At 46.1% G+C, this 22,664-nt stretch overlaps 1 long non-coding RNA gene across 1 annotated transcript in view; it reads right to left on the bottom strand.

The window, feature by feature from the left end:
• The window catches only part of LOC117019315 (uncharacterized), a 35,750-nt gene extending 13,736 nt beyond the window's left edge, over nucleotides 1–22,014 (bottom strand). Inside the window, exon 1 of the long non-coding RNA XR_004422474.1 lies at nucleotides 21,914–22,014. This is a non-coding gene — a long non-coding RNA (uncharacterized LOC117019315). The remainder of the gene's footprint in view (nucleotides 1–21,913) is intronic.
• Between the last annotated feature and the right edge of the window lie 650 nt (nucleotides 22,015–22,664).

Here is a 22,664-nt window from a genome sequence, read left to right as displayed (position 1 = left end):
GGCAATCAGGGGCTACGCTGGGTGTTCTTGAACGTCCCAGCTGCCCTCTCATAACTTCAGCAACTAGTAGGGAGGGGAGATGACGGGCTACACAAAGATGGCTTGTGAAAGAGTCCAGCCGCTTATACCAACACCTGTCACCCCGCTGGGTGGCAGGAGTAGGGACGGGTAGCCCTAAGCCTCTCACAGTGGAAGAAACCCACCTTTCCGGTTTATGGGCCCTTTCTTTCACTGGAGACACTTTCCAAATTATAGCCCTTTTCCAAAAAAAAGGCCAGGATGGTCTCAGTCGAGTGTCTCTGAAGTTCAAGTATCTTTCTTATTTCAGCAGAAACTTTCTATATGTTTTCAGGCAGAGAGGAAGTTTCCAAGAATTCTGTCCCCAATTCCACATGTCAGGGGATATCAGCATAGGATGAAAACACAGGTCACTGGTGAACTGTTCCCTCACAAGGGAGGGTTGACCATGCATGCCGAGCCTCTCATCCCTGGGATCCCTGGGAGGACCAGAATGAGAGGTGAGAGGCCTGGCGCCAGGAGTAGGCAAGTTCCTAGGGCTCAGTGAAGCCGATGGGCTGACGGGTCAGCTGGCCACTCTGCTGAGAGGAAAGCTGGCCTGTCTTTGCATGGAGGAGCTCAGGGTACTCGGTATAGACGGCCTACAAATAAGCCATTTGCGAACCCACTTCATTTTCTATTAATTTGTTTTTGGCTCAGAGTGAGAGGACATCTCAGTTTCTAACATTTTTTAACATTCTATAAAATACTCTCTGTGAGGCAATGAGGATGTTGAGGCGGTTTTCAACTTTGCAAACCCGAGTGTGCTCTTTTAAGTAAACTCTTATTGAAGTAAGAGAGAGAGAAAGAGAAAGAGAAAGAGAGAGAGAGAGAGAGAGAGAGAGAGAGAGAGAGAGAGAGAGAGAAGGGCACAAATGAGAAGTGTGAGAGCTTGATGAAGTTTCACAAACGGTCCAAACTTAGGAAATCACTGACCAGTTCCAGAAACAAGACATTACCGGCCCCTCGTCCGTCTTGTTCATACGTCTTGTCAGTCTTGTTCCCCAAACAGCTACATCTTCACTTTTCTCCCCATTGATGAGCTTGGTCTGTTCTTGAACTTCGTGGAAACAGAACTGTGCTGTTTACAGGTCTCCAGTGCACAGATGCAAGTGTATCGATGGGTGTGGAATTGCTGAGTCAGGATGCACCACGTGCTCAGCTGTGTAAACTGCCAGTCCCCCTGAGTGATCGTGCCAGTGTGCACCCTGCTGGGCGGTGGCTGGCAGTGAACTTCTCCAGCACTTGGGGTGATTAGTCTGTTCATTGTCAGACACTCAGTGGGTGTCTCCTTGTGACTTTACTTTGCACCCCTGGTAAATTGTGTCACCTCTGTTTTGAAGTGCCTGGCCACGTTTTGCTCATTTTTTAATTTGGGTTATTAATCATTTATGGAAATCTTTTATACATTCTGGATACAAATCTTTTATCAGGTTTATGATTTGCAAATATCTTCTCCGACAGTCGCTTACTTTTTCACTCTCTTCATGGTGTCTTAATGAACAGTTCTTAGTTCTAATGAAGTCCAATTTATTGATCTTTTCCTTTTGCTTAGTGCTTTTTGTACTATTTGAGAAAATTTTTTCGTGTCCGAAGTCATGAAATTATTCTCTTATACTATCTTTTAGAAGTTTTGTTATTTTACCTTTCACATTGAGATCTACAATCTTCCTGATTTGATTTTTATGTCTGGTGTGAGGTAGAGTCAAGACTCATTTTTTTAAAAATATGAATATCCAGCTGGCCCAGAAGGGTTTATGAAAAGACCATCCATCCTGTCTTCACTGCACGGCAGTGTCCTTGTGTCACAAACCAAGTAACTAAATATGTGTGGCCTGTTTTCCAGGCTTTTCTTTTCTCTTTCACTGGCCAGTTTTATCTATGCGTATACAAATCTTACACTGTCTTCTTGTTCACTGAAGCTTCAGAATAAGTATTGACAAATGTTCTTATTCAAGATTATTTTTTTTTGGTCCTTTAATTTTCCAAATAAATTACAGAGTAACGTTTGTTTTAAAAATAAAACGAACAAAATTCTACTGGGATTTGTATTGAAATGGCACTGGCTTCATAGATCAATTTGGAGAGAACTGACTTTAAAAGCATTAAGATTTTTATTCCATAGATATTTGTTTAGGATTCTTTTAATTTCTCTCAACAATAATCTTATAGTTTTCAATTAAACTTCATTGGATTTATCTCTCTGTATTTTTAAAGACTTTTTGTTACAGCAGTTTAAGTTCACAGAAAAATTGAGAGGAAGAAACAGAGATTTCCCTGCCCCCCCACACACACAGCCCCACCCCCGCGGCCACCTCCCACAAGAGTGGGTCATTGTTATAAGCCATGAACCTATGTGGATATATTATAACCTCTCATAGTCCATGGTTTAGTTAGGGTCACTGTCGGTGTTATCCATTCATGGGTTTGGATGTGGATAATGATGTGTCCGCCATCAAAGTATCATATAGTGTTTTCATGCCCTGAAAGTCCTCCCTGCCCCATCTGTTCCCTGCATTGTTGATGCTATTATAAATGGTGTCATTTAAACTTTTTTACTTTTCAATTATTTGTCACTGTTTAAAGCTACTAGTTCTCTTTTGTTGATTAAACAACCTCTCTGTAGTGTGTTTGATTTCTAATTTGTTATTCAGTCATCATTCATGGTAGAGAATTTTTTCAATCTAGTCTCTCTCTGTTATGCAAACTGGATGATTTCTATTGCTGTCTCCTCAGTTTCATTGATTCTATCTTCTCTCTTGTCCATGGCACTATTGAGCCCATCCAGTGAGAGGTTTTTCTAGTATTGCATTTTACAGTCCTATAATTTCCATTTGGTTCTTCTCTTATAACCTCTATTTCTTTGATGATATTAAAAAATTTTTTTTTTCATTTGTTTCAAGAGAATCTGTAATTGCTTTCTGATGCATTTTTATGATGGCTGCTTTAAAGTCTTTTTTAGATACTTCTACCATCTGATTTATCTTGGTGTGGTGTCAGCTAGTTGCCTTTTCTTATTTAAGTTATTTTCCTGGTTCTTAGTATAATGTGTACTGTAGTACCTCAATTTTCGAACGTAATCCGTTCCGGAAGACCGATGGAGTTCTGAAATATTCGAAAACCGAGGCATGGTTTTCCGATGGAAAGTAATGCAAAATGGATTAATCCGCTGCAGACCTTTAAAATCAACCCCCAAAACTGCAAATTTAGCATGAATTTTACTATCTAATGATACCATCGATCTATAAAATTCACGGTGTTCGTAAACCGAAATGTTCATCAACAGAGACGTTCGAAAACTGAAGTCCCACTGTATTTTTTAATTCTATCTGGACACCTTTTATGTTAGGAGACTCTGGGTCCTGTCTGAATTTTCTTGGTTTTCTTTCTTTCTTTTTTTTTGGTTTGTTTGTTTTAAAGCAGTTTCTCACCCTATTTAGGTTTTAGCAAGCAAGTCCTGGTCTTAAAGTTTAGTGAGCTGTGGGTCCAATGACGATTTAATTTTGAGCCTATTGTTGCACTGTTACAGTCTTCTGGGCTCCCACTGGTACTTCCTGAGGGGCTGAAGGAAATTCCTCACTGGCTCTCCTGGTGCCTCCAGGTGGAGGCGGGGAATCTTGGGCCCATGGAGACCAGGAGTGCTCTTTTCCAGGCTGGGCTGCTGGTTCTGGTGTATTCCCCTCTGCTGGCGCCACCAGTCCCTCCCTCTAGGTGTCTGTCAGTGAGGGGGCAGAATCTGAGCCCCAGCAGGCAGAGGCAGGACTGAACCTGCGTTGGCTGTCCTCAGGGGCTAGGTTGGCAGCAGGAAATGCCAGACCAGGCCACCTGCTTCTGCCAGATGCAGGGCCAGAAGTCACCCTACTGCTGGTCTCCCTCCAGTCCTAGGATCCCTACCTAGCTCCCTTCTCTCTTTCCACCTTTCAGAGTTTTCCTTTGGTTGCCTCTTGGGTTATTTCCAGAGTTTATCACTGGATCCAGCCAGGAAGAGATAGGAAGAACGATTTAATGCTATCTTGCCTGGACCAATGTGCTTTCGACAACTTTTGAATGGAAGAATTCACTGAGTGAATCAGTGATGAGTCCAAATTGAATACAATTTATTGACCTAAATATAGGCAGGTTAAAAAAAGGAAACAAATCACAGACTCTTAGCATTGGTGAGATCTGAGCCCCTAGTCCACCCTCCTTCACAAAGGAGACATCTTTCCATACAGGTCACCAATATGGTGACAGCCCACTACCATGGATCATGGGAACCGCCCCACCCCACTGGTGGCTTCCTTGTTGCACTCTGGGCAGGGCCACTGGAGGAAAACATCATGGGCCATAGTGCTGAGCTAGGGATAAGCAGACAGTGTCGCCTGGTGTAATTTCTGTACCTTATACATCAATGAAGGCAGATTATGGATGAAAAAAACATGTGGAGAAGAGACGGCAAAGCACATGAGATTTTTTTAAACATACATTTCACCCCCTTTCAACTTAAAAAAGTAGGCAGAACCCTGTTGTGCAAAGAAGGAAGTGTTAGGAAAAACCAGCTGGGAGAGTGCCCACCTGGCACCCGTGAGCCCAGTGGGCCCTCTGACCCTGCTCCTATTTAAAATCCACGACACACTGTCCAGCTTTCCTTTTCTGCACCTGGAAGAATGACTTCAGCCCAGACGGAGTCCTTATTAGAAGGGATGCAGCTATTTTTAGACCTGGGCACATGGTTTGCCTCAGCCCAGTGGCTGGATCCTGCAAGGAGATGGAGAGCTGACTCTCTGATGACCATCCCGCTGATGTCCTACCATAGGGGACCTCATTTCTCAGACAGCTTACCAGTGTAGAGCCAGTTGGACCACTTCTGGCTCTCCCGCTGCCTGGCAGAGCAGATGGTACCCATCTTGCCAGTAGAGGTGAGCCCCCGCCAATTGCTTCCTGCCCTCACTAGCTTACTTTCTCTGAAAAGCACAAGAACACAGGCAGACCCTGGGGGTGCAAATCTGGATTGCTTACGAGCTGTGTCTTTAGACAAATTACTTCTTGGGCCTTAGTTTCCCAGTCTACATAATAAGCAAGACTGACAGCTCATGATTCTAAGGATGAAGTAAAAGGTTGTAGGTGAAAAGGAAGCTATGGCTTCGGCAGTAGGTGGCGTTCAATCAATCCCAGTCATCATCATCACCATTGTTGTTGTTATTATTATTATTCTCAGAGGCTCTTTTCATCTGGTATTAACAAGAATCCTGTGAGAGAGGGGTTATTGTCCCCTCCTTATAAATGAAGGCAGTGAGGCTCAGAATGGTTGTGAGTTGACAAGTCACAGGAGAAGTCACAGTTCAGGTCTCTCTGCTCTAGTGATAGTCCCTACGGACCACCACACACAATGGCAGCCACAGCAGGGCCTGCAGCCAGTAATCAGTTGTCTACACACTGGCTCTCGTTTAATACTCATGACAACTAAAGGCTCTGGGTCCTATCATTAACACCATTTCAGAAGAGAGGACCAAACTTCGGAGAGCTCTGGGAAGGTACCCAGGGCCACACAGCTAAGACTTGGTGGCGTGTGGGTGTCCACCTGGTCTCTGTGCCCAAATGTGCCGTCTTTGCTTACTGCAAAAAGCCCTGAGAACGACTGCCTGAGCTGGCCTGTCAGTGCAGCCCACGGAAGGAATACAGCCTGTGTCCTTGAGATTTTCTGGAGACAAGCAGTCGCCTGCAACAGGAGATAGTTTTATTGCTTCTTTCCCAATTGCTACGACTTTAATTTCTTTTTCCTACCTTATTACAGCGGCCAGAACCTCCAGTACTCTGTTGAATAAGAGTGGTGAGAGCAGACGTCCTTTACAGCGAGTGCATTCAGTCTCCACCCTTCAAGACAACGTTTGATGTAGGGTTTAGCAGATGCTGTTTATGAGGTTGAGGAATTTCCCCTCTAGTCCTAGTGTGCTGAGTGGTTTTGTTTCAAGGGGTGTTTAATTTTGTCAAATGATCAATTGATATGATCATATGATATTTTGTAGCTTGTTTTAAATATTAAATTAGTCTTGCCTTCTTGGCATAAATTAATCTTGGTCACAGTGTCTTATATTTTTATACAGTGTTGGATTTGATTAAATTTGGTTGATGATTTTTTTCATATAAGTTCATGAGAGATATTGGTCTGTAGCTTTTTTTTTTCTTTTTTTTTGGTTTTGTTCCCGAGTAATGATGGCCTCATAAAAAGAATTAGGAAGTGGTCTCTCCTCTCCTATTTTCTGGTATTCACCATTCTTTGAATGTTTGGCAACATTTTCTAGTGAAAACATCTAGGTCTGAAGATTCTTTTGGGGGAGGATTTTAATTACAAATTCAATTTCTTTAATCATCATAGCACTGAATAGATTATCTATTTAATCTTGGCTGAGTTTGGGTAATTTGTGGTTTTGAGGAGTTGGCCCATTTCTTCTAAGTTGTCGAATTTATGAGCACAGAGTGGTTTGTAGTATTTTCCTAGTCTGTTTAATGGCTACAGAATTTGTTGTGGTTTCTCCTGTCTCATTCCTGATATTGGTGATTTGTGTCTTCCCTCTTTTTATCTTTGCCAGTCTTGCTAGAGGTAATTAATTTTACTGATTCTTCTGAAGAAACATCTTTCTGTTTCAATTATTTTTTCTATTGTTTTCCAGTTTTCAATTTTATTGATTTCTGCTCTTTGTTATTTGCTTTATTCTGTTTGCTTTGAGTTTGTGTTACTCTTCTTTTAAATTTTTTGAAGTATGAACTTAGATTAGTTATCTGAGTGATTCCCTCTTTATAATGTAAGCATTTAATGCCATAAATTTGCCTTTCAGTTTTGTTTTAGCTGCATGTCACATATGTTAATATTTTCATTTTCTTTAGTTCTATGTATTTTAAATTTTTCTTTGAGATAGCCTCTTTGACCTATGAATTATTTAGGAGTTTATTGTTTAGTTTTCAAGTGTTTGGAGATTTTCCTGCTGACCTTTTGTTGTGATTTCTAGTTCAATTCCATTATGGTCAGACAGCGTACCAAAGATTTCAGATCTTTCAAATTTATTAAGGTTTATTTTGTGACCTAGGATATGGCCTATCTTTGTGAATGCACCATGGGCCCTTTTAAAGAATGTATGTTCTGTTGTTATTGGACAAAACATTCTATAAATGTAAACTAGATTCTTTCAGTTGTGGTGTTGTTGAGTTGTTCTCTATTTTTGCTGATTTTCTCTTTAATGGTCTTAGAAATCTTAAGCTCCCAATCACAGCTGTGGGGTTACCTAATTCCTCTTTCAGCTTAGTTTTTACTTCATATATTGTGAAACTGTCTTTTGGTTCACAGGTTCTGTCTTCTCAGTGGATTAATCCTTTTTGTCATTATGTAATTTCCCTCTTTGCCCATAGCAACTTTCTTGCTCTGAATTCTACTTTGTCTAATACTAGCATAGCCACTCAAGTTTCCTTTTGATTAATGCTTGATATATATCTTTTTTCTTTCTTTTGTTTTCAGTCTAGTTGTGTCATTGAATTTGAAGTGAGTTTCTTGTAAACAACATATACTTGGGTCCTATTTTTAAACCACTTTGCCAATCTCTATCTTTTAATTGGTATATTTAGCCCATTCACCAATTGAAGGTAATTATTGATCTATTAAGAATAAGTCTGACATTTTATCATTTGTTTTTGTTTGTTCCTTCTGTTTATCATTCTTCTATTTTTTTTTTTATTGACTTCCTGTGGGTCACTTGAACATGTTTTAGAGTTCCCTTTGATTTAATTGTGTTTTTTACTATGTTACTTTGTATTGTTTTCTTAGTGATTATTGTGTTCAAAGACTTTGTTGCTAGGCAAGCTTTGGGAGTGGGGTGGGCCTGGGTCCCCTTATGCCACCAGGTAGAGGCCAAGAAGACAAAGGTCTTCACAGATGCCACGGCTATGGGTAGATCAGGCTGCCCATTCGTACCTTAGTTTGAAGCAGGAGCCAGGACTGGTCTGGGCTTTGCTGCTGCCGTGGATAGTGTGCAAGGATTGTGTAGGGTTGTAGAGTGGAGGCTGAAATTTCTTACTGCGTCTCAGTAGGGTTCCCCTTTCCCAGACTTTGCCCAAAGAGACTAGGATAACAGGATATTCTTGGGTTTTGTTTGTTTATCTTTGGTGTTTGGTTTTTTTTGGTCTGTGCCTGTTGGTGCTTCCATGTATGAAGCTTCTCCTATGCCCAGGTCAGGGATATGGAGATAAAATAAACAAACAAACATACAAACAACACATCTCAGAAAACTCAACCAGTTGTTGTTTGTCAAATCTTGAGGTTTTTCACTGTCTTCCTGCATCTCCCCCAACTTACAGAGTCCTTTTCTCATTGTCTGCGGGACAGCCTCCAGGGTGTTTACTTGTGTTTATTAGAAACGGAGTGGGAAACGTGAGTATATGGCATCTAGCTCCAGAACCAGAAGCCAGGACAGCCTACTGTTAAAATGCTTCAGACATAGTTTCTTTCCCGAAAGATTTTTGATTTTCCAGAAAGCAGAAAAAGTACTATTGATGGTGTTTCCCATGCTCAACTCTCCACCCCTGCCCCTCCCCCAGCCCACTTTCTTGGAAGGGACTGGTGCATTATTCAATACTACAGTCACACCTCTCCACGCCTGCTCTGCGTTTTATCAGCAGGATATTGGATTCCTTTGGAAAACCTAAGCAGGTTATCACTTCTTTCCTGGACCAAAAGTTAATGAGCAATGTAAATACTTGTCTGTAACACAGAACATGGGTTTCTTTGAGCCCTGTCCACTCCTCGCCCAGGGTCTTGAATGAAGAAGTTTTCCTTTGGTGCTGAAAGGCTGCGACTACGTTTATCTAGAAATAGATCACCATGGGAGTTCTGCAGCTTTCTTAATCACCAATGTTTAGTTGCACCAGTAACAACCTCCAGCCTCTGTGTTTTAGTTGTTTCTCATCTTGGGCCCTTGCCCAACAATATAGGATGGGCTTTGTGCCCAGTGGCGCGCGGGGAAGTTCAGTATTAAAACTCGCAGTTAATGTTTTTAATTTACCAGCCAAGATACAATAGGCAGAGCACTGTGCCAAGTGATAGAGCCCAGCACCCCTTAAGAAAAAAATACTGCCTTCTCTAGCGCTTTCCTCACTATAAAGATAATCCTCTGGTTCTTCTTAAGTAACCAGAGTGGAGAACAAAACCAACCACTGTGTTGACTATCTTTTACCTTAAAGACACAGTTTGGGAAGAAGGAGACTGGATTTAACACGATTTATGTCACTCATTTTGGTGCCATATATTACCTCTATTCCAAGCTTTTGAGAACTCTTATAAAATGAATGAATAAAACAAAATATTAAAATATATAGCAAAAATCATGCACTTACATGATTTTAGGCTTCCACGAGCATAGTGATTTATGTAATGTGGTAAATAATACACACTTTTAAAATGGAAGGCTTATATCCTGAAGACGAAATTGAATGTTCACGGGAAGTAACGTATGTTCAAGGGCATTTTATGTTTGTTTCTGAAATTGCTTTATCTCCACTGACTCTATCTTTAACTTTTTTTTTTCCCCCCAAAACATACCATTTTCTGGCACTCCATGAAAAGTTTTTTGTTTGAATGCAGGGTTAGAAAGCAGCCAATTTTGATATAGGCACTGTTTACTCCAAATTTTCAAAAGACCCAGAGAAATCTTGTACACACAACCAACCAGTCTATTAAAACTGCTTTTAACATTATTTTAAAAATCTGTGTTGAAGCACAATGAAGTTTTTTCAGTTTGTGAAAGCGGGACAATTTGAGTGATTTTAGTTTACAACATCAATGAAAGACTCCCAGAGTCAGCTTTAACTTCAGCAGAAAACGCGATTGTAAAAGTTTACACAAAACTTCAGTTTTCTATAGACACGTGTCAAATGTGCACAGCTGAGAATATAGTCTAGCCACCTCTTAAAACATTTGCCTTCTTCACTGATAACAAAATGGAGAACGTGATACACAGATGGAAAAAGTGACAGCCTTTGCCTACCCTCATCAAACCTAATGTTAAAAAAGAAAACAACGATAATAAACAAATCTGCTCACAAAGACCACAGCTTTTCCCTTAGTTCCTTTGAAGTGAACCTCCTTTTATTTTTTATTTTTGGAAACCTACAAATGAAGGCTTCCTTGGAAACGGATGAATTTTGTAGTTTCCAGACTCAGAATATAAACAAAGCAATTTCTCCTCCCTCCCCACCCCCATCCGGTAAATAGTCTCAGGCCAGTCTGGGCTCCTTCTGCTCCCCTGCCTACTGGGGGTTGAGGGCTGGGAAGGCCAGTGAGGAAGAGGTGTGGGGAGCAGAGGGGGAGGTTTTTAACCACAGCCTCAGCCAGTTGAGAATATTATATGCATGCCCGCACACAAGAAACATCCACAGTGAAACCAGGCAAGAGAACTGTTAGAGAGAGAGAGAGAGAGAGAGAGAGAGAGAGAGAGAGAGAGAGAGAGAGAGAGAGAGAAAGAAAGAAAGAAAGAAAAAGTTCTGCTTCATCAGCTAAAAAACAGTTGTGTCCTTTCCTGGTTTGATATCAGCTCGAAGCGCTGGCTTGGAATTGCTGGCATCATACTGGGCCTCTGCCCACACAGAAAGCAGACATCTCTCCCTGCCAGCAACTGGCTTTTAATAAAACAGGATGCTGTCCCACTGCTAAGGCCCCTGAGGACTCTCCTGAGAATGGGTCCCAAGCCACATGACTGCCTCCCCTGAGGCAGCAGTTGTCTGTTCCTCATGGGGGATCCTGCGCAGGCCTTTCTGGCCCAGGGCTTGCTGAGTAAGTGTTTGCGGGTGCAGGGACCCGGGTCCCAGGAACTCTCTGCTTCTGTGGGGTTCTCACCAGGTGTGAGCACTAGCGTGCATTCTGGCTTTTATGAAGGCCCTGACCTTGACAGTCCACTAGGATGAATTTTGAAACAAGGAGCTGCCTTTCGCAGGAAGGTTGAAGACGTTTGGTCCCCATCTTGCCACAGCAGGCTCCGAGGAGTCATGCCAGGTCTGGATTTGGACCCGACTCCCCATTTCAAGTGTGATGAGTTTGGCATTTCGGGAGGTTTCCCCGGCTTTGTCTTCTCCTTAGTTGGAATGGGCTGGAGTGTGCCGCATGTGGGAAGCAGTTTCTGAAGTTTTCCACTGCAGTCTGATAAAAAGCCTCAACTATTGGGGCAAGCTCCCAGGGTGCCCTCTCAACCCACAGCTCTAGGCCGGTCCTGCCGAGGACACCTCCTACCTCCCACGTCAACCCTGATTCTGAAAGCCCCCCAGGAGAGTTGCCCCCATCCCCAGGCAGCAGCAGCCTCCTTTTCAGGCCACACTGTAATGCACTCAGGTGGGCGAGCACAGAATGAGCACCAGGGGTAGGAGGCATGCCTGCCATCAGCAGGTGGATTTGATGAACTCCACATGAGAGAGAAGTCATCGTGGTTGACACGAACAGCCTGACAACCCAGAGTCTATCCCCAGATCTGCCCTGGCTTCCTGAATAGCTTTCGACAACTTGGTATGTGTGTGACTCAGTTTCTTCACTTGTGAAATGCAGAGGAGGCTTACTGACACTGCCTTACCACATCCCTGCAGACATTGCTAATCACTCACAGCCCCTGTCAGCCAAAACCAATCGATCAAAGGTGGTCCTGAGCAAAGACCTGAGATGGTTTCCAGGTTTTCTTCTAGGTGTGATAGTCTTATGAGTCAGAATCCAATATATTTTGATTCACTTTGAAGTTCTGGGGAAGAAATAGAAGGAACTGGTGCTACAGGCGTGGTATTCATTCCTTCTCTCACTTTAGCAGGTGACTTTGGAAGAGAAAGGAGGAGAGAGGAAGTCTGCAGAGGGAATGTCTGGGCACGGGGATGGTGTCAGCGTAAAGAGCTGTGTCTCGTGGACTACCGCTCAGGTCTGCCCCCGAACAGTGGGGTCCTGGCAGGAAGCAGGATAAACCTGAGAACAAAATGCTGCAGGAGGCTGGGCAGGCTGAGCAGGAAGGGTTGAAATGGAAAGTGCAGAGGGAGAAAGAAAGCAAGCCCAAATAAATCTATAAAACCAGCAAAGATGCTGCAACAACGAAGGACTGTCAGCTAGGGCCCTGGACAGTGAAAGGAAGGACTCCTGCTGACTCAAGCCAGAGCGGTGTGTCAGAAACCAGGAGGCGGAGGCGCTCATGCCGTCATCAGGAGGCGCCGCAGCAGGCCTGCCCAGCACCGGACTCCGGGCTGTTGGTGCCTGTGGCCGATGAGAGGGCTGCCTGGCTGCTTTCAGGCTGGGACTCAGCTAAGCTGGGGACTGCTCTGGGCAGGAGAGGGCCTGTGAATTCTCAGCCACTAAAAATGGTACCCAGCATCGAATGTGACAGAAGTCTCACCCCACAACTACAGTGAGAGGCCAGACCTGTACTAGGATACGGCACGTGTCCATCTCAGAGAAAGAAAAGCAAACATCAAGTCCAATCCAGCAGGCCCGCTGGGCAGAAGGGAGGGGTGATGCCAAGGTCAGTCACCAGGTGTGGAAAGCCCATCTGGGAGGCATGGTGGGGTCACAGGGTAAAGACACAGATAGTTAGCTACCAGCTGTCAGGACCATGCCTGGTGGAGCACAGTAAGGGGTCTAGTGGATGTCAGACAAGAGTCAAGGCCAGGAACATCTGGACCTGCGGGCAGGCTCAGAGTTGTCCATCTCCACGCTGGTGGCATCTGTCTTGCTGGAAAGGGCTGCATTTAAGGGTCCAGCTGCCCTTTGTGGCAGAGTGGAGAAGGAGCCCAGGAGTGTCAGTGACATCACTCACTGTCAGCAAAGCTCATGAGCTCTCCTCTTGGGGAAAGCAAATCTCCCAAATTTGGAGTGGGGCTCCCTCTTGTCTGGGCCTGGCGCCAGTTCCAGGCATGCTCTGTGCTTCTGTGGGCTGGGGGCTGAGGGGTCACGCCAGATGCTGCCACCACCATTTCCATGTGAAGAAGCCATGAAGTCTCGGTGGAGACCGAGTCCTGGTGGCATTAACAGAGCTCCGAAGCTGGCTGTGCCTGGAAGTTTGGCTTCTGGGCTGCGCTTGGTGGCCAGCCCCTGGGGAAAATTCTCTGAGTCAATCAATTCTCTTCTTGTGTTTAAGCCAGTTTGAGTTGGGTTTCTGTAACATGTAACCACAAAGGGTTCCAATAATAGGTAGATAATAATACTAGTATTAATCTCAGCTATGCACTATTTCCTCAATAACAACTCCAAGAGGTAAACGCTGTTACAATGCCCAGTTACAAGAAGACACTGAGGCACAGAAAGGCTGGGCACAATCTCTTGGTGTTAACCTGAAGGACTGGGGCTCAAGTGAGAAAAGTGATGGTGGGAACCCCAAATTTGGCTTATATAATAGTGACTAAGCCCAAAGAGGGACAAAAAGAGGAAGTAGCTAGAAAAAAACCAATGTGGCCACAAAAGGGAGTCACTGGTGATCTCAGGTCGTTAGAAGGGTCTGCCCAACAATAATCATGACACACGGAGAACATAAAATATTACAGATGGTAGAAGGCTGTTTCCTAATGCAACTGCTGTAGATATTACGATCCCATATTGTAAAGGAAAATACACACATACTTTTTTATATACAGAAAAAGAAGTCTAAAATTTTGTTGTTATTTTTTCTAGTGGTTCTCTCTGGGTGATGAGCTTCCAGGTGACTTGTTAATAGAAAAGCAAAAGCTATAAGGACCTTCCAAAAATGTGAAAACTGGTATGGAGATTCAATAAAGTCAAACAGAGCAAAATGCCCTGCATTGTGTCCTGAGAGTGTCAACTGGCACATGGAATTGCTGGAAACGTCCAATGACATGAAACAGTTGGAGAAGATGGTTATGTGTGTCCTGGAAGAGATATGGTTGTGTGGGGGCTGTGACATCTGTCTGCACATATTTGCTGGCTGTCACAGCAGGCTGTGTCCTGCCTCTGGAGCAGGGTGTGTGTTTTGCCTCTGGAGCACCAGTCACCTGCCTTACAGTGACAGCCCCTTCTAGGGAAGAAGATTAGGGCTCTGAGTCCTGAAGAGCGTCGGGCCTCTCACAGCTGCTCGTGGGCATCGGGGCCCAGGAGATGGGCATACACCCCCTCTTCTGGTGGTTCCATGGAGAGGTCTTGGATTTCATAACTTCTTTCTTTTTTTTCTCTTTAAGATGGAAACTGTACAATGATTAATTCTGGGACAAAGCCAGTGTAACCGTCAACAGACTCAGGGTTTGCAAGGAGGGTTCACATGGTCTTCAGGGATATTCTACCTTTCATACAAAATGAGCACTGGGTTTACTTCTGAACCCTTGCACCCTGCAGCTTTGTGACACCCTGGAATAGGGACAAAATTTGTCTGGGCGTCACTTCATCAGAGCTCAGTAAAATTTAAATAATTTCTCAGTGGACTACCTCTGTAACAGCTGGGTTCAGGAGAAAGTGACCTGGTGACACAAAGCACATCTGACCCAGAAGTGGAGGGTGGGTTTCCAGTGGGAGCTGATTCACTGTCAACAGGGGGTATTGGAGGAGGGCACACATGGATGTCTGTCACCTGGGCTGCTGAGGGGACAGGCTGCAAGCTGAGCTGCTTACCAGCCACCTCACAGCCACTTCTAGGGCAGGGTTCCCCGAGGAGCACCTAAGGAGGCAGAACAGAAGGGTGGGGTGACTGAGGTCCAGCCCTACTGAAATCATTGGGTCGGCCAGCCTGGGACTGTTTGGGTGTTGACCAGTAAATGTCTCTCTCAGCCACTCTGAGTTAGCTGCTTCCCCAAATGTTGGGACTCTTTATTCAGCATCAAGGGTTTGTTCAGCAGCATGACCGTTCACCTTCACACCTGCACAGGAAGGGGCGGGGAGATGGCAGAAAGTTGAAGATGGAATGGAAGTTAGCAGACAGGAAGGTTGGGTTTCTATAGCGAGGGGCATTTCCTCTGTGTTTTAAACTAGAGATAAAAAGGAAGGCCTTTGGGACATCTCCTGGTCTGAGCTTCTAACCAGTGCCTTATGCGCTGCTCATTTTTTTAAAAAAGAACTTCTGCTCCTTAGACTGGAGACCCCAGGCAAGCCCCGTGCCCGCCAGGCTGGGGAGAGCATTCAGGTGGCACTTTATGTTAATGGGGAGAGAGGGTCCTTCAGGAAACAGTGCTGCAGGCGGAGCAGCCATCTGAAAACACAAGGTGACTCCATACTCTCATTTATATCCTAACACAATCTCCATAGATCAAATATGTAAGTGTAAAAAATAAAGCCATCGCAGTACTAACAGAAGATAACCATCACCTTTTCACTGCAGAGGGAGGAAGGAATGCCTTTATTAGCATGAATACAGAAGACAAAACCAAAAGGGAAAACAGTTGTTGAAAATGACGGCCTAACAATCAAGTCTTCTCTGTATGGCCATACCCGCCATAAACAAACTCAAAATGCAAAGTCAAACTGAGCAACACTGTTTTAATTAATGTCACAGCCAAAGTGCAAATATCCCTAAGACATACAGATTCCTAGAAATCAATATGAGAATGACAATCAGATAGGAACTTGGGAAGGATGACCCGAGGACACGTGGGACCGAGAGCACAAATGGCACTTAGGCACTTGGAGGACGGCTCAGCACATTCCTGACAAGAGAGAGGCGGCTCACGTGTACCAGCAGCCACTTTTCATCTTTTGGCCAGTCCCCTTGTGGTCACCTGCCATGTTCACAGAGATTTGAACGGGCACTCTTATTCATGCCAGGTGTTTGCAGAGTACTACAGTTTGGCGACATCTATCAAAACAGCAGACACATCATCCCTTCATCTGGGGACCCTGCCTTTGAGAATTCGTCACACAGGTGTGAGAGGTGGAACATAGAGGAATGTTTAGGCAGTGTCACTTGTATTTTCCAAAGACGGGATGCCATGCAAATGTCTAAGGTTTTACAGCTGGTTAAATTAACTGTAGTGCAGCCTGCTGTCCTTTATGTGACAGAAGGTAGTCCTCTTGGCACTCAAGGGCTGCCGGACTGCCTGCTGGAGGCTGTCCTGGCCCCCCTGGAAGAACCTGGTCTCTGCTAGGCCCCCCAGAGGCCCCACAGAGCCTGGCTGTCAGCTGGGTCCCCGCAGAGGGCTGGCATGGCCTGTGGAAAGGAAAGGAGCACAGACTGGCCACTCTGACAAACACCTGCAGGGACTGTGTTTAGGTGAGCCGGCGAAGTGCTGGGTGAGAGGCCTGGAGCGGCCCCTCAGTGGATGAGCCTAGCTGTGTGTGTGCAAGGCTGAGTGTGTTTGCTGTTAAGTGTACATGTGTGCTATGGTTGTGCATGTGTGAGTGTGCATGCTGTGTGAGTGTGCATGGTGTGTGAGTGTGCATGTGTGCTGTGGTTGTGCATTGCTGAGTGTGTTTGCTGTGTGAGTGTGCATGTGCTCTGGTTTGCAGCTGCGAGTGTGCATGCGTATGCACCATGTACACACGGACGCCAGATGTGGGTACCCCGCAGCTGCATACATCTTCTCTGTGGTCTGACGAGAATCCCCTTTCTAACTTGTCTGCTTGTTGGACTTTTTATACCAGGAAAGACCTGGAGGAACTGGCCCCTGCCCTTGGAGATCAAAGCAGCTGGTGCCCCGAGTGGCAAACAGAGCTGACTCCTTGGGCAGATGCTGACCTGACCGTGGACAGATACAGAGCTGCTTCCTGTGCCTTTGATGTCGGCCCCTGAGGGGCCCACCTGGGCACTCACTCTGTGCCCACTTCCTGACTGAGCAAGGGTTCTGGACTCACACTGAGCAGGAAGCACAGCTGCAGCTTTTCTGGTTAAGGGCAAGGCAGGCGGGTTTTCTGAAGGGAAGAAGGAGCGGGAGAGAGAGGGAGGCAGGGAGGGAGGGAGGACCATTAAAGTATTTATCTGAGGGGAAGAGAGTTTGGAAGCAGAAGCCAGAGTTTGTTAAATGGGACGTGGATGGCGCACACGAAGGACTTTTCCTGAAAAGCCAAAATATTGCCACAGTCATAGCAGCAGGTACTGAACCCCCAACCTGTGCTGGTGGTAGGAGCAGCAGTAGGAAAGGGTCAGTGGGCCCACAACTGGCAATCATATGAAGGTGGGTGTGTGTGTATGTGTGTGTATGTGAAGGGAAATTGGAAGAAGCCCCGAGTCGTGTGAGGAAAGCGAAAGTGCTAAACACAGGCACAAGCAATTATTTTCTCTCGGAGACTAAAATTCACGGCAGGTAGCCAATGGCTGCGTTAGGATAAGAAATGTAATCTGTTTAGGATAAGTTTGCAAAACCCACCTCATTGGTGCACTGAGTGTGCGGTGCACTGACCTCCGTGCCCCTGGCCTAGTGTCCATGGCCAGCTCCTCGCAGCTAACAGGCCAGAGCTGGTAAAGCCCGTCCTGCCCCTCTCTCCATGCCCCACTCCCCTCTGGGTAGGTATACACATTCTGAGAGCCAGCAGAGTCCCGAGGGCGCTGGTCCCTCCTGGGCTGCAGCTACTGCTGCCACCAAAGCAGACTTGGAGTGACCTCTCCAGGTAGGACAGCCCGAGAGGTCACTCTATCCTCCTCTGAGGAAGCCCAGGTCCTGGGCTCTGCTAGGTCTCCCCTCTCCAGACAGACTGGGCAGCCTGCCCTGACCACATGTTGTGCCAGCACTCGTGTCAAGCTTCTGGGTTGGCAGTGTCTGCCTGCCACCTTTCGAACAATGGCAGATGACAAGGGGCTGGCCCGCACAGGGCAGTCAGTGAGCTGGCACTGTCTGAGCACCTCACGTGCAAACCTCACTGCAGCCGCCCGCAACCTTCCAGGCGGCGCCACTATGACCCCCCACTGCACAGACATGGACAGGAAGCTGGAGTGCTTAAGCAACTTGCCCAGACTCCTACCTGGGGAAGGAGTTTGTGGGGAGTCTCAGTTTGTGGGGAGTCTCAGTTTGAACCAAGGTTTTTCCAGTTCTGGAACCCCAGCTCCTTCCCCTCAGCTCTGCCATCTACCCCCTTCCATGGGGACACCCAGGGAGGCTTCTGTCACCCCACCCCTGTCCTGGAAACATCCTTTAGCTTTTGTTCTAGACCTCTCCTTCTGACCTCTGCGAACTCAGATCCCCAAAGGGCACCATTCCCTCTATTTAGAATCAAGTAAACAAACCGTGACAACTGAAAGCAAGGCTGTCAGGGCCAGACACACAGCCCCTGGAATCCTGCTTCAGCCTCTGGCCCTGGGCAGTGTGCCCTTCCCACTCCCAGAGCGGTGAACAAGATAAAACACAAACAGCCCCCAGTATGCCCATGTGAGCCACTCTGCTGAGGGTGTGTGTGGGGACAAATGTGGTAAGGTGAGGAGGATGTGTGCTAGGCGTCCCACCACTAAGCTTCACTCTTTCCCCCAGGGGGCTGTCTGAGAAGGCCCAGCAAGGAGTGGATGCTTCCATCTGTGCCCACCCGCCTGTTTTAACAGGCTCGTGGATGGTGTCAGAGGAGACCACATGGGGACCTGGACTTCCGCCGCCCCCAACCCTGCAGTAATGGGGCTCCCTCCCATTCCCCACTGGGTGGCCTGGGGCAATAGCAGTGAGGCACTCTGACCTGACCCCCACCCAGCAGGAAGACAAAGACTCCTTCTTATTTCTTACCTCTGTGTCAAAAGAGGGGGGACCTGGGCTTCCACCCCCCACCCCTCACCCCCAAGTACCCTCTGGAGCAGTGTCAGAAAAGGTCATCCACAGTCTCATAATGTAATACCCAAAACGTCCAGGTTTCAACAGAAAATCCCTCATCATACCAACAACCAGGCTGATCTCAAACTGAGTGAAAACAGCCATCTAATAAATGCCAACACCAAGAAGACAGATGTTAGAATTATCTGACAAATATGTTCAAGCAGCCAGCCTACAAATGCTTCAAAGAGCAATGTGAAATACTCTTGAAACAAATGAAAGAAATAGGAAGTTCCAGGCAAGAAAGAAAAAATATAAAGAGGAACCACATGGAAATTTTAGAACTGAAAAATACAGTACCCAAACACAACTACCCACCTCTGTGGTGGCACTGAGAGCAGACTAGAGGGGACACGGTGACCGGGAAGATAGGACAATATTAAATATACAGGACTGACTGCACAGTGTGCTGAAGAGCTTCTCCAGTGCAATATGGTGAGAAATAGAAATAGAAGAGACCCTGGCTTGGAAATGGAGAGGTAAAGCTGTCCTTATTTGCAGATGACATGAGAGACTATGTAGAAAATCCTGCAGAACCAAAAGCTACTAGAGCTAAAAAAAAAAAAAAAAAAAGTGACTTCAGGAAACAAGGTTAATATACAAAAATCAACTGTTTTTCTGCCTACTTGTGATGAACAGTTGAAAACTGAAAATTTAAAAGTACTGTTTATGGTAGTATCAAAAAGTATAAAATATTCAGGGTGAAACTGACAAAAGATGGACAAGATCTAGCCATTGAAAACTACAAACATTGCACAGAGAAATTAAAGAGAGTCTGAATAGATACAGTGCTTATAGGTACATTCCCACCGTATTGTCTGTAGAATCCATGCAATTCTGGTCAACAGCTTAGCAGGGGTTTTTGTAGAAATTGACAAACCGATCTTAAAACTCCTAGGGAAATGCAAAGGACTTGGAATAAAACAACTTAGCAAAAGAAGAACAAAGTTGAAGAACTACCGTAGGATTGCTTGATTTCAAGACTCATTATGAAATTACAAGAATCAGGATAGTGGGGTGAGGACAAGCACAGATGTCAATGGAACTTCAACAACAGCCCCACGTGTGTACAGACAGCTGATCTTTAACAAAGGTGAAGAGCGATGCAGTGGACAAACCATAGTCTTTTCCGCAAATGTTGAGGGACTACTGGGGAATTCATGGGCAAAAAGAGTGAACTTCAATCGCTACCTCATCCCATACACAAAAATTAAATCAAACTGGATCGGCAGAGGCTGAAACAGCCACAGCTTCTAGAAGAAACTGGAAGAAAACCTTTGTGATCGTGGGCTAAGCAAAGATTTCTTAGACACAACACCAAAAGCGTGACCTGTAAAAGGAAACAAGTGCTATAATGGGGTCCTTCAACATTAAAAATGAAAGCAATTGTTAAGAAAATGAAAAGACAAGCTATAAACTGGGAGGAAACACTTGCAAATCATGTATTTAATAAGGATCTTGTATCCACACTATATAAAGAACTCCCAAAATTTGGTAATAAGAAATCAAACAACCCCGTTAAAAATGGGCAAAATATTTAAATAGGTATGTAACCAAAAATCATACATGCATGACAAGTGTATGCAGAGGTGGTCGTCATTATTTGTCATTCCAGAGATGCCAGTTAAGACCACAGCGACATATCACTGTGCACCTATCTGCAGGCTGACAGTAGCAGTCCTGGCCATAATACGCCCTGGTGAGGAAGTGGATCACCTGAGATCAAAGAGCCATCACTTAACCAAGTCTTTTCAAACCCCATTCAAGGAATCACTGTCTGAATTTCTTCCCTGCCCAATCGCCTCTTCCCAGCCATTGTACAGCCAGCTTTCCGGTGTCACACAGACCACCTTTTCCCCATAAGCAATCTGGTCCTGTCTGGCTTAGAAACCATCTTTCTGGTGCGGAGGCATTAGGAAGGTAGGGCCCTTTCAAGACGCCCAGCTCCTTCAGGTTTGCTTGTGCGTTGGTTTGAGGTGTCTTGAAAGGCGCCATCGTGTCCAATTAAACGGAAGAGAGAATGACAGAATGCACCCCGGCTCTCAGCACGATCCTCTGGACAGATATTTGAGGGCCTTCTGCGCCTGAGCGCGTTTCTGCCCGTCTGCGTCTGTGCCTGAGTCGGAGGAGGGCTGCCAGGGAGGAGTGTGCTAAGCTGATAACGCCCAGCCTCCTGCGCCCGCCCGGAGCCCTGCGGGAGTTCCGTCTCTGGAAGTTCTCCCCGAGGGGCTTCAGAGGAGAGGACTCCATCCAGGGGGAGGTCCTTCCCCCAGGGCGACTTCAGAGTCCCGTCCAGGGGAGTCCCTAGCACAGGTCTGGCTGTGAGACCCCAGCGCCCAGGTGGGGCGCGCAGGTGGGCGCACCTCGCGGTGACTGTGGTCCGCGCGCCCGAACCAGGGAAACTGACGCACTCAGGCTGCCATCTCCTCTCTGCTGCTTTTTGCTTTTCCTAAAATAATCCCAAGGAGTTTCAGCTCCTCTGAAATGACCGGCGAAAGCTCTCTGGAGCTAAAATCAAGCAACGAGGAAAAGACGTGCCCCTCCCCATCCCCTTTTTTTGAACCCAGAGTTGGTGCGTATATGGAGCAATCAGTCTGGAAGCCATTGGGCGGGCCTGAGTGTGCAAAGCCCGGTATTTTTGGAGTCTTCCCGCTGGGATTCCTGCGGGTGGACCTGCCGCTCCGGAGGTCTCGGAGCGCACGTGGCTCCGCGGGACCTGATGCCACCGCAATCCAAATGGCGCTGTAGGGACGCCGCCGCCGAGCTGCGCCCCAGGAGCTGGCGGGGCGGGAGGGGGCAGTTCACCAACGATTTTCAAACGGAGCACTCCACTAGTAAAAATAAAAGCCTTCTTGTAGGTGACAGGGTATCTTCCCCCCGCCCCATTTGGTAGTGATCCATGATTGAGTTATTAATTATAAAATACCCCCTGAAGTACACGGATTGTCATGGACTGTCTCCCTCGGTCTTTGCTGATCCTGGCCGCAGGCGCTCTCTGTACCCCTCCTTCCTCCTGGGATCCCAGCTGCTTTGGGCTTTGTCCCTGTTGTGTGCGCTGAGCCCAGCACCGCCTCACACAGAGGCCCTCATACACATCCACTGGGACCCCCAGCTCTGCATCTGTCATGTGGGGCAGTGATGCTCGCCTTACCTGCCTGACAGTCTCCTGGTAAGGATCCAGTTCCTAAAGGATGGGAATGTTGCTGGAGACAGCAGATCTCAGGCAACTCCTTTCCCTCCTGCCTCACCTCGCCCCACTGTGAAATAAAGGAAACAAAGGACATTAGCAGTAATGTTTGTTATTTTACCTAAAAAAAAGCTGGACTCATCATTACAAAATATTAATTCTGGAATGTGGGTACTTAGGATTTTGTTATATTATTCTCTGTATCTTTCAGTCTCCTCCTGTTCCCATAAAGGAAGAGGAAATTAAAGAAAAGAAAAAAGCCCTCATGAAATCTGGTCTCCTCCAGCTGGACTTCCTCTGGTTCTGTGTACAGGAAAATGCTCAGTGCACCCGAGTCCTACAGGAAGGAGGGGCATTACTGCCATTTGTCTTGGTTTTGTCCTTGCATCGCTCTGTCCCAACCCACCCCAGCTGTCCAGGGCAGCTGCAAGCTCACCAGGCGTCTGACTTGTTGGAAGCATAGGAGTTTTCTAGCTGGAGGCAGGTGAGTCCAGGCTGATGTCCTTTACACTGCTCTGATTCAATCCCATCCATCCCACCCCCAACAATTCCCACCTGTACTAAACAGAAACATACACCTGTACGAAGAGACACCCTTACCTGTAGTCACTAGAAGTTTGTCTTGTGTAATAAAATCCCAAACTTTCTGGGGCTTAATGAAACCATGGCGATGGAGAAAGCTGACATTGACATCCCCAGTCCTCTAACTTAAAAA

Source organism: Rhinolophus ferrumequinum, assembly GCF_004115265.2.
Source record: "Rhinolophus ferrumequinum isolate MPI-CBG mRhiFer1 chromosome 13 unlocalized genomic scaffold, mRhiFer1_v1.p Super_scaffold_3, whole genome shotgun sequence".
Lineage (NCBI taxonomy): Eukaryota > Metazoa > Chordata > Mammalia > Chiroptera > Rhinolophidae > Rhinolophus > Rhinolophus ferrumequinum.
The sequence above is the reverse complement of the archived record's forward strand: the minus strand, read 5'-3'. Positions and strand labels throughout refer to the sequence as shown.